Source organism: Hyaena hyaena, unplaced genomic scaffold, assembly GCF_003009895.1.
Source record: "Hyaena hyaena isolate Hyena2069 unplaced genomic scaffold, ASM300989v1 scaffold_92, whole genome shotgun sequence".
Classification (NCBI taxonomy): Eukaryota; Metazoa; Chordata; class Mammalia; order Carnivora; family Hyaenidae; genus Hyaena; species Hyaena hyaena.
The window spans coordinates 573,291-585,872 of NW_024080723.1; the positions used below are offsets into that span (position 1 = coordinate 573,291).

Below are 12,582 nucleotides of genomic sequence, written 5' to 3' on the forward strand. Positions count from 1 at the left end.
TTTATTTATTTTTGTGAGAGAGATGGGGGTGAAGGGGCAGAGAGAGAGGGAGACAGAGAATCTGAAGCAGGCTCCATGCTGTCAGCATAGAGCCCAATGAGGGGCTTGAACTCACTAACAGTGAGATCATGACCTGAGCCGAAACCAAGAGTCAGATGCTTAACCAACTGAGCCACCTTGGCGCCCTGTATATTGCACATTTTTTGATAATTTTTACTTGTCTTTTACTTTTATGTGTAAAAATTTCTTTCTTTTTGATGAAAGAAATTAAAAAGTCTATAATCAAGTCTGTCACTTTTCCTTTGTAATTTCGCCCTTTGCTCTAAGCTTACATTCAGATTAAAAGCAATTCACTTGTATTTTCTCCTTACACTTTTAAGACTTCTGAAAAACTTTAATCTTTTAATCCTCCTCAAATTTAGTGTCTGAGGAAGGTATTTAAAACATGAATAGGTAATAGAATGTGAGTCACATTGCTGGGTTCAAAGTCGGCCTCACTACATACTACATGTTTAAGTAAATGACCTAACCTCTCAGGGACAGATTTCTCCACTTTATTAAGTGGAGATAACAGTAACACCTACCCCGGGACTGAGGTAAGAATGAACAGCTATACAACACAAAAAGCATTTAGCATAGTGCCATTAGCTATTATCATAGCAGCTAGAGAATCCTCCCCACAAAAGAACTTAAAAAAAAATTTTTTTTAGCGCTTATTTATTTTTGAGACACAGAGCATGAGCAGGGAAGGGGCAGAGAGAGGAGACACAGAATCTGAAGCAGGCTCCAGGCTCTGAGCTGTCAGCACTGAGCCCTAAATTGGGTTTGAACCCATTAACCATGAGATCATTACCTGAGCCGAAGTCGGACGCTTAACCGACTGAGCCACCCAGGAGCCCCAGAAGAACTTGAGTTGTCTCAAGCTAGAGACCACAGACGCAGGCTGGGAACAGAAAGATGCGCTCAGCTTGGAGATGGAGAGTTGTAAGGTCCATTTCCTGGATTTTTATGACAAGTCCACTGTTGCTGCGGCATCCTGTCTTGATGGTTCCTCACTGCCTGGGGCCAGGCATCGACAACTCAGGAGGCAGTCTTGGGTGGTTTTGGCAAACATCGTTAAGAAGACCTGCCAGCTGGAACTTTAAAACAGAGCTTCTAAATTTCTAGCCATGGAGTGAGTTACAGGTATGTAGATATTGGTCTCCTTGGTCCTCCAGGAGGAAGGGCCCAGGTATGCCTGCAGAAGCAGCCTCTTTTGTTCACCCTATTTTGGGCTGTATCATTTCCTAGGTGTGCCAAGAAGTGCAAGGAAAGGGCAGAAGGCCCAATGCGCTCACAGACAACATTCAGCCCGCTGGGCCAGCTGCCAGGCCACCTTCTACTCAAAATTTTATGTTGCTTTTTTTTTTTTATTTAAATATTTTATTTATTTCTAGGAGAGAGAGAGACAGCATGAGCAGGGGAGGGTCAGAGAGAGAGAGAGGGAGTCACAGACTCTGAAACAGGCTCCAGGCTCCGAGGTGGCAGTCAGCACAGAGCCCGACACGGGGCTCGAACCCACGAACCGCGAGATCATGACGTAAGCGAAAGTCGGTCACTTAACCAACTAAGCCACCCAGGCGCCCCAAAATTTTATGTTGCTTTTTAAAAATTCTGACTTCTTCCCCAATTCAAAACCATTACAAAAAAAATTTTAATGTTATTTATCTTTGAGAGAGAGAGAGAGAATGGGCAGGGGAGGGGCGGAGGGGGGGAGGGAGGGAGACACAGAATCTGAAGCAGGTTCCAGGCTCTGAGCTGTCAGCACAGAGCTAGGACGAGGGGTTTGAACCCACCAACCCTGAGATCAGGACCTGAGCCGAAGTAGGATGCTTAACTGACGGAGCCACCCAGGCGCCCCTCAACACAATTGTTAAGGCATACTGAAAACCACAGTTTAAGGAGTTTTTAGAGAGAGGGTTTCCCTCCTTATGATGTGCTTCCTGTCAAGGTGGCCCCAGGCCCACACCTTGTAAGGCGAGCGCCCTGGGAGACACCGCTGTGGTTTAAATAAAAACCAGCACAGTAGGGGGCGCCTGGGTGGCTTAGTCGGTTAAGCGTCCGACTTTCGCTTAGGTCATGATCTCGCGGTTCGTGAGTTCGGGCCCCGCGTCGGGCTCTGTGCTGACTGCCAGCTCAGAGCCTGGAGCCTATTTCAGAGTCCGTGACTCCCTCTCTCTCTGACCCTCCCCTCCTCACGCTGTCTCTCTCTCTCTCTCTCTCTCTCTCTCCTAGAAATAAATAAAAATATTAAAAAAAAAAAAACCAGCACAGTGGACATTTCTATTAGAATAGTGGGACCCGATTGCACTGGCAGAAAGTCTATCTTCAGAGTTGCCAACCCGTCTGTCAAACCCTGAATCTCCAAAAGGGCACAGAAAAACGGAGCAGGAAGATTTCAAAAACGAAATCTGTGAGCGTCCACGGGACAGAACAAGAACAGCGGATTAGGTGACCCGGGAGCCCTTTCCTTCCCGGCACCCCCGCTCCCTGAATCATCACCCTCTACTTGTGACGTCGCGGACGCTCGGCCCTGGCGGGCGTGGGATGCCTTCGCCCGCCCCGGGAGCCTCCAGGCGTCACCGCGTTTCCACGCCGCGGTCCCGCGGGGGCCGAGGGGGGCGGCGGCCCCGCGGATGCTGAGGGTCTGCGAGCGGGGCCCAGCGGGGCGGCGAGCACGACGGCGCCCTTCGCCTTCCCCTCGGGCGCCCACCGCGGTGCCGCGGACCCCGCGCCCTCCGGCTGAGCCTGCGGGCAGCCGCCTGCAGCCCCTCCGCCCGCCGCCGCCGCCGCCGCCGCCTCATTTTCCTCCTCCTCCTCCCCCGCCTCTTCCGTTTCTGGAGGGAAAGGCTGCAGCCTCCTTCGCTCCGCATCCCCGGCTTAGGTAACACGGTTTCCTTCTTGCGTGCCCCTCGCCTCGCCGCCTCCCCGCTCCTCGGATCTGGGCCCCCCGGCTGGGCGGAAGGCACGCGCCCCACCGCCCCTGCGGACGGTAGGTGAGTAAATCGGGGCCAGGAGGCTGCGTGCTTCTCCGCCCGGCCTGTGACGCCCTCCGTCCGCGGCGGCCGGGCTGCCACCCGGCACGGCCCGCCCCGCATCGCGGCTGCAGCCCGCCGGGCCGAGCGGCTCGCGGACCCCGCGGCTCCCTGCCCTCCGCAGAACTGACCCGAGGGAAACAGGGTGGGAAGAAAGGTTAGCAAACAACTTTGTTTAAAAAAAAAAGAAAAATCCATCTTGAGCTTTTCTAGATGGAAGAAGCTGACCTGACAGTTGTGGAAAGCAGTGGCCCAGGTTCAACAGGTAGATGGCGTAGCTGTCAAGCGCCCCTTGGTTTTGCTTTGGGAGATGCTTCTAAGTGTCCATTGCTGCTGGCCGTCGCTGGTGACCTACTAGATGAGTGTAAAATAAACATGATGGGGCTATATTTAGAAAAGTCTTTATTTCTTTGCATTTAATTCTCTGCATTTGGAAGGGCGGTTTTGTGAAATGCGCATAGATAGTTGGTGTGGCCACAATAGTAGGTGGGAAAAATTTAACGTGGGTTTGGCGGAATCCTATACGCTATTGGATACAAAAAGCATGAAAAAAAATCCCTAGATAATTTACTACATCCATTAAAAAATACACACAAACAATTAGGATGTGTATTTTGGAGACTTCCAGTTGTAAAACTAATTTTAAGGGGTTGAATAAGCAGAAATTTGCCCACTGTTTGAATGGCATTGACTTCAAAAGAACAGTGGGTTAAGGCTATATGGACAGACCACTTAAGTGAATCCCACATATTGAAAATAAAACATTTTTTGGCCCTTTTCCTGTGATTCCTAACTTTGAAACCATAGAAGTTGATAGGGATCGGCCTTGCTCAGCCCGATAACAGTCTAATGGTGAAAATAATCCACTGAACTACTATTGAGTGATGAATTAGCGAAGTGACCTCATTTTTAACTTTAAAAATAGAGAATCTAAAGAAAAAATAAAGGCAGTGGAAAAGTTCATGTTTTCAAAACATATTTTTTGAATTATTTAGAGCCAACTTTATTTTTAAGCTTTTGTGGATTTTTATACTACTCTTTTAAGTTAGTTCTTGGTCATAAAGAGGATTATGTAAGATGCATAAAGTTACACTTTTTGCATGGAATAAGCTACCATTTCTTTTCATGCTTTTGGACTAAACCATGCTTGGAAATTGCATGTTTGGAAATTGCAGCCTGGACTTGCCCTTTGATGTGAAATATCTCATTACAGATTTAAATTATGACTGTACTTGTACTACTGAAAAAAAAGGAAAGAAAGAAAATATGTCTTATTGGGCATATAAGGATTGTGAAACAAAAGTTATAAAGCTATTATCTATGTTTTACTCCTTTTATTTGTCTCTGATAACAATTAGAAAATGTTTTATTCTATTTTATCTTGTAGATGAATTGTGTAAAAGATATTTACATTAGGGCACCTGGGTGGCTCCGTCGGTTAAGCGTCTGACTTTGGCTCAGGTCATGATCTCACGGTTCGTGGGTTTGAGCCCTATGTAGGACTCTGTGCTGACAGCTCAGAGCCTGGAGCCTGCTTCTGATTCTGTGTCTCCCTGTCTCTCTATACCTCTCCTGCTCACACTCTGTGTCTCTCTGTCTCTAAAATAAATAAATGTCTAAAAAATTTTAAGGAAATTACATTATATAAAGTGATTAATAAAAACATTTATTAAAGGTGAGGATGGTGTATATGAGAACTTTTTCTGGATGTGTCTGTAATGTCCTTATTAAAATCTTTGAATCTTGTAATGAAGGTGGTAAAACTCTGTACACTGATGTTTTTGTTTGGTTTAGAGTTTAGAAATAAAAGCAGAGTTGACAGCATTTTTTGTCGCATCTCATGATTAGTGTTTCCTAAATTTGCTTAATTAAAAAAAATTACCTCAGGCAGAGAAGGGAGGGGGCAACAAAAGTGGTTTAAAAAGATTCCCACGTTGCAGCTTGAATCAGAATCTTTCAGGGAAAGAAGATACTTCATATAGGTCAAAATGACAAAATTTTAAAAAGACAAACACAAAAGGCAAGGTTGGGAAACACACATGGAAAGTAACTGTTGCTGGAATGAGTAGCTGACATAACCTATCTTCATTCCTGTACATAAAATGTTCTTAAATGGAAGCTATGGTTTTATTAATGTGATGATGTCACCCACTTGGGAAATCTGAAGCTTTTATATCCTTTTGTAGTCAAGCCTGATGATTGAATCTAGCAAACATTTTTGCATGTTTAGTCTCTTTTCTGTGGTATGCAATGTTAATTCAAGTCCTTTAATGTTATAGAAACATTTTAGGGGCACCTGGGTGGCTCAGTTGGTTAAGCATCCGACTTAAGCTCAGGTCAGGTCATGATCTCACGGTTCGGGGGTTCGAGCCCCGTGTCGGGGCTCTGTGCTGACAGCCAGCTCAGCCTGGAGCCTCTTTTCAGATTCTGTGTCTCCCTCTCTCTCTGACCCTCCCCTGCTCACTCTCTCTCTCTCTCTGTCAGAAATAAGTAAAACACTAAAAAAAACCTTTAATGTTATAGGAACATTTTATTCATGGTCTTTTAATATAGATTACTGTAGGGGCGCCTGGGTGGCTCAGTTGGTTAAACGTCCAACTTCAGCTCAGGTCATGATCTCACAGCTTGTGAATTCAAGCCCTGTGTCAGGCTCTGTTCTGACAGCTCAGAGCCTGGAGCCTGCTTCGTATTCTGTGTCTCCTTCTCTCTCTCTCTGCCCCTCCTCCATGTGCTCGGTCTCTCTCAAAAATGAATAAATGTTAAAAATTTTTTTTAAAAATGTAGATTACTGTAGCTAGTAATCTACAGCAAATTCTTGTGCTAGGTCATTTCTCTTTCATGTAACAGGTATATTTGCTGCCCCTTTTGTGTTCCTAAATATGGAAGATAAACACACATTTTAATAACTAACTTGTAGCTTTTATTAAAATGACCTAACCTCATCCAAAAAAAAAAAAAAAAAAAAAAAACCAAAACTTTACCTGGACATAAAACATGGTCAATTGTATATAAAAACAAATTAACAACATAGAGTATTAATCTATAAACGAATTCTTTAAGATGAATTACCTCCATGGAAAGTGTCAGAGTATTCTTTCCTTTGCTTCTCAATTCCTTTTCTTTATTTCTCTTGTGTTTTGTTTTTTGAGGGGAGGAGGAGATTTGTTTGCTAGCTTATTTTTATTTTTAATCAACTGAATATTTAAAATCTATTATCCATGTTTAAATTAATGTAAATATTTGCTAACTTTATCAATAGATACTTAAACTTACCCTTTTCTTTACAGAGTGATCATGGTAAGCTTCCTGCAATGCTAATGAGAGTCAGAATTAGTAGCAAAGGAGTTTGGGGCACCTGGGTGGCTCAGCCGGTTGAGCATGCAGCTTTGGCCTATGTCATGATCTCGCTGTCAGAGTTCCAGCCCTGCGTTAGGCTCTGTGCTGACAGCTCAGAGCTTGGAGCCTGTTTCAGATTCTGTTTCGAAGCCTGTTTCCCAGCCTGTTTTGGATTCTCCCTCTCTATCTCTCTGCTCCTCCCCAACTCACATTCTGTCTGTCTCTCTCTCAAAAATAAACATTTAAAAATTTTTCCAAAAAATAGCAAAGTTGTTGAATTCAGATGATCAAAGGAAACTGTTCTCTTTTTTAAAATGTTTATTTATTTATTTAGAGAGAGTGTGTGTGCATGAGCAGAGGCAGGGGGGTGGGGGAGAAAATTGCAAGGAGGCTCCACGCTGACAGTGCAGAGCCCCGAGAGAGGCTTGATCCCCAAGAACCATGAGATCATGACCGGAGCCAAAATCAAGAATCAGACACTTAACTGACTGAGCCACCTAGGTGCCCCAGAAACTGTTCTTTTAATATTGATTGCTTAAGGAGAATCTAAGTTATAGTGATGTCATAATTTATCATTATCAGTTGCTTTTTAAATAGGACCTGATCTTCCAAATTTTAGAATATGTCTCAGTTTTTTTTTTTCTGGGAATTTGTAAGAATCACCTATAATAACATACAATCCCAGTTTGATCTGGGAATAAGAAAGCTCTGTTTCAAAAAATTGGCTGATGGTAAGCATCATTAAAAGCAAAGAATGGAGGAGATAAAGAATCAGATCAAGAAGATAAATATTAATCAGCTTAGACATTTATCTATGGTCGTAGGATTAGCAAGCATAAAAGATAATTTTTACAATATTGGCTTTAATGAACCATTTATGTCTTTTTACTATTTTGAACTTTTCAAGTACAAGGACTATATTCTTTTATTAGTTTGTGTGCCTTTATTTTTTATTTATTTTTTAAATTTGTCTTTGAAGGGGAGACAGTGTGGGTGAGGGAGGGTCAGAGAGAGAGGGAGACACAGAATCTGAAGCAGGTTCCAGGCTCTGAGCTGTCAGCACAGAGCCTGATGCGGGGCTCGAACCCACAAACCATGAGATCCTGACCTGAGCCGATGCAGGACACCCAACTGACTGAGCCACCCAGGTGCCCCTAGTTTGTGTTCCTTTAAAGGCAAATGTTACATTCAGTATTTGGTATTGATTTATTCAACATCTGTCAATATCTGTTAAAAATCAACTTTTGCCTCTATAAAGTGAAAGTAGAATGACAAACAGGTATGCTGCTAAACCCAGCCTGCAAAAAAATGATATATAACGTGACCTAGGATCTTCCTTTCCTACTGTACTATTCAGAGAATATATTTGGGTCATGTTACTTATCATCACAGAAATAAAAAATAATAGCCATTTTCTAAAAAGATCAGTAAAGAACTCCTTTGAATCACATTTCTCCTGAGTTATAATTTGAAAATGTACATAATGAATAATCCTTGACAGATTAATTTTGGTGGAAGAAAATCCTTTTAAACATGTTTATCTCCAGTGGAATGAAAATCAATTAACTTACAACACTCCCCCTGTGTGTTATAAAGGAGATGGAAAAAAATGTGTATCCTACTCTCAAGGAATTTATAGCCCATTAGAGACAGAACAATGGAGCCCCCGAAAGGCTGGCTTGGAGGGGCCGTAGGCCCTCCTCCTAACATTCATTAGCCTCTCTACCCACATCCAGACCATTGCATATAAAAATATAATCTAAGCATTAAAAACCAGTATGATTCCTGTAAAAAACCAACATCAGGACAAGTAGTCTAGTCCCATTCTTTCAACCTAATTTTCGTGCCCCTCTCCCAACTGCATTTTTTTTCATTCAACAAATATTTATTATGCCCTCATTAGGTAGATGATAAATAGCAACAGCTTTTAAAATGTGCATTTTTTGAATCTATAATTTTGTTTTTTACTCTTTAAAAGTTGTAATAACATAACATTTGCCATCATAACCATTTTTGAGAGTATAACCCCCTGGCATTAAGCGTGTTCACATTGTTATCCAACCATCACCACTATCCACCTGCAGAACTTTCTCCTCATCCCAAACTGAAACCCTGGATCCACTGAACAAGAACTCCCCATTCTCCTCTCCCTCCAGCCTCTGTAACCACCATTTCACTTCCTGTCTCTATGAATTTGACTACTCTGGGTACCTCATATTAGTGGGATCATACAGTATTTGTTCTTTTGAGTCTGGTTTAGTTCACTTAGCATAACGTTAGCAAGGTTCATCCATGTTGTAGGATGTACCAGAATTTCATTACTTGTAAGGCTAGATAATATTCCCCAATCTATTTTGATCCGGAAAATAGATACAAAAAACAGGGACGTTTTGAACTAGAACACACCATATAAATCATCTCCTTTAAGCTCTCTGTCCCTCCTTTCATTTTTTTATATTTACAAAAATAAGGAAAACAAGTCCCTGAGCTTGAGTCACGTGGCTCAGTTTTCACACCTGGTTGGTTAAAGCCAAGGTAGAGCCTAAGGACCGGCTCTCCTGTGGCCTAAACAAAAGCTCTTTCTCTTAAACGCCCAGGAAGCCCAAGTGGTAAATAAAAAGTAAGTGTTAAATGAGTTGGTGTCAGGGGCGACTGGTTGGCTCAGTCAGTTAAGTGTCTGACTTTGGCTCAGGTCATGATCTCATGGTTCGTGGGTTCGAGCCCTGCGTCAGGTTCTGTGCTGACAACTAGCTCAGAGCCTGATGCCTGCTTCAGATTCTGTGTCTCCCTCTCTGACCCTGCTCATGCTGTCTCTCTCTCTCTCTCTCAGAAATAAATAAAACATTAAAAAAAATTTTTTTTAAATAAATGAGTTGTGCCAATAGTGAGTGTTGCAGGTATTCAGAAAGAAAGGTAAAATAATTGAAAAATGTTAACTTTGAATGCAAATATTGGAATCGATTTGAAGATTAGTAAGACTGGATTCTGAGTAACACTTATCATAACTCTAAATAATATTCTACTGGAAAAGACTCTTTCATACATCTTGTCTCTTTTCTTTCTGCTTTGAATTATACGTTACATTTGTATTCTTAAAAACATTTATTTTTGGGGCACCTGGGTGGCTCAGCCAGTTAAGCGTCTGACTCGTTTTCAGCTCGGGTCCTGATCTCATGATTTGGTTTGTGAGGTTGAGCTCTGTGTCGGACTCTGTGCTAACAGCACACAGCCTGCTTGTGATCCTCTCTCTCTCTCTCTCTCTCTCTCTCTGTACCCCTCCCCCACTCTCGTGCACTCTCTCAAAATAAAGAAAACACTAAAAATATATTTATTCTTTCCTACAGTTAAGATAGTTACACTGAATCTGCTGTTTCTATTTTTCATATTCTGTGGGATTTCAGGTTTCATTTGTGACACTTTGGTTGTTCTAAACACATCCGTGACCATATAAAAGTTTAAACATACAGTTGAAACTTAGAAGGAAGAAAACCATCCAAATGAATAGGGTTTCTTTTAGTGAAAATGTTCCTAACTATTGTGAAGAGGCTAAAAAAAAAAAAAGAAATCACTATCAAATTTAAAATTCTTTTTTAAAAAAAATTTTAGTGTTTATTTTTGAGACAGAGAAAGACACAACATAAGTGGGGGAGGGGCAGAGAGAGAGGGAGACACAGAATCTGAAACAGGCTCCAGGCTCTGAGCTAGCTGTCAGCACAGAGCCCAACGCGGGGCTCGAACCCACGAACCCGTGAGATCATGACCTGAGCCGAAGTCGGACGCTTAACTGACTGAGCCACCCAGGCGCCCCTAAAATTATTTCTGAATGGAATACTTTTTCATAGTTTTCAAATGAATTCTGGGAAGTCTTTGAATGCATATTTTATTCAAGTATTATGCTAATATGAAATACTTATTAGGTAGATCAAGTTGCATCTTTCCCCCCAGCACTTAATATTCCATTACAAAAAAGGCAATGTAAACTGACCCTTTAGCCAACCAAGGCCCATCATTCTTGGCTGCAGTAGCTATAGGATTTCCCGTTCTGCTTCTAAGTAAACAGTAAGACACAGAGTTGACTGGTGCACTTCAGGTTTCCTTAAATTGTCTGATAAAAATCAACTGAGCAGCATTCCCTGTCCTCAACCTAGATCTCCTGAATCAATATATCCAGGCGCAAAGTCCAAAAGTCTGTATTTTTAAATAAGCATCCCATTTAGTCTGATCTTACTAATCTGGAAAGCACTGCTTCAGCACAAGATCCCATTTATAAGCTACCAGAACATTGGAATTGGAGGACATTTTTGTGGTCTATTGCTGTAAGTAGCATCAGTGAGAAAAATGTGGACTAGTATGGTCCAATAGTAGCCTTAACAGCTAGGGTGAGGTAGACTGACCAGCTCATAAGCAGTATGTATGTAAACACTATCTGAAGGTAATGTAGGAGGGAGGGAGAAATGTTAAGGTTAAATAGATGGATTTACATATCCCATGCTTAATGTGATTTCTAACATAACCAATTAAACTTAGCATTTTGGTCTTTTAATCAACTAAATTAATCTTGTCAAGATAGGTCACCTCTAGATAACAAAGCATAACCCCAGATCCTGATGGGGCACAAATGTGGTTCAGTTGCTAGTCATTCAGCTACAGCTTTGGTTTGTTTTTGTAAATGAATAGAGAATATATGCAGATTATAAATATAGACCACATGCCTACGTAATGCTGATAAAATCCAAGCACAATAAACAATATTACAAGGATGAATTCTGTATTTACAAAGCTAAGAGAAAATTCATCAGATGACTTTATTAAATGCCTCTGAGGTATGTGCTAAGAGTTGTAAGAAACCACATACCTTTAAAACTTTGGTATTGAAAAAAAATTTTTTTTAACTTTGGATTTTTAAAAATGTTTATTTTTAAGAGAGAGAGTGTGCGCACGTGAGTGGGGGAGGTGCAGAGAGAGAGAGAGAGAGAGAGAGAGAGAGCGGATCCCAAGCAGGATCCTTGCTGGCAGCAGTTTCACAGGACTGGAACCAATGAACCATGAGATTGTGACCTGAGCTGAAGTTGGATGTTCCACTGACTGAGCCACCCAGGTGTCCCAGAGTTTTGGTTTTTTAAAAGATTTATTTTTATATAATCTGTGCATTCAACGTGGGGCTCAAACTCATGACCCCAAGATCAAGAGTTACATGCTCTACTGGCTGAGGCAGCCAAATACCCCAGAAACCACACACCTTTAAATCTCCTGACAGATAGAGCCTAGATAAGCAAACCAAGGTACCAGTGTTGGTGAGATGGCATAGAGACTTGGCCTGCCTCTGTGCTCCCAGTGCACAAGATGAAGGAGAGTTGGGCACGGTTCCTAGACAGGCCAACTGCTGAACTGACTGTTCTGTCTCTCTCTCCTCGCCCTCCCCTTTTAAAAAAATACTTTTTATTGAATTAGAAACACATGCAGAAAAGTATGCAGGTTCTAAGTGCACAGCTTGATGAATTTACACAAAGTCAACCTACTCATGCAACTGTCACTCAGATCCAGAACTGGTACCAGTGCCTAAAAGTCCCCATCATATCCCCCCATCAGTAACCTCTTCTTCTCCAGGAGGAACCACCATTGTGACTTCTAATACCATTAGTTAGTTTTGCCTATTTTCAAACTTCAAATAAATTAAGTTGCACAGTATATATATTTTGTGGCTGACTTCAACAGTGTGTTTCTGTGAGATGCATCCACATTGTTGCAAAGAGCAATAATTCATTCATTCTTACTGCTATGTAGTATGTATTTATGTGAACATGCCACAGTTTATTCTATCTTATTATTGATGGTTGTTTGGGTTATTTCTTGTGTTAAGTTGTCACAAATTATACTATCATAAATATTCTCATGCATGTCTTTCATATTCATACATGCGTGAATTTTTGTAGGGTATATGTCTACACAAGAAATGGCTGGATCATAGACTATGCTCATATTTAACAACTTACAAGTAATTTCCAACATTGGCTTTACCAATTTCATTAACCCCAGTGTGTAAGAGTCTCATTTCTCCACATCCTCACCAAAACTGGCAAGTTTTAGTCTTTCTTTTGAGCTATTCCATTGGATAGGCAGTGCTGTCCTGTTGTGATTTTAAGTTGTATTTTCCTGATTACTAATGAGATAG

At 41.7% G+C, this 12,582-nt stretch overlaps 1 protein-coding gene across 4 annotated transcripts in view; it reads left to right on the top strand.

Annotated features, from left to right (window-relative positions):
* The first annotated feature begins 2,850 nt into the window (after window positions 1-2,850).
* Window positions 2,851-12,582, top strand: part of INPP1 (inositol polyphosphate-1-phosphatase) — a 28,374-nt gene continuing 18,642 nt past the window's right edge. The window contains exon 1 of one of the 4 annotated variants that reach the window (XM_039234731.1): window positions 2,851-2,923. The gene's annotated coding sequence lies outside the window, so the exon portion shown is untranslated. Of the gene's footprint in view, window positions 3,036-3,211; window positions 3,232-3,320; window positions 3,340-12,582 lie in introns of those variants that run through there. The other 3 variants (XM_039234730.1, XM_039234732.1, XM_039234733.1) reach the window with 3 other exon arrangements.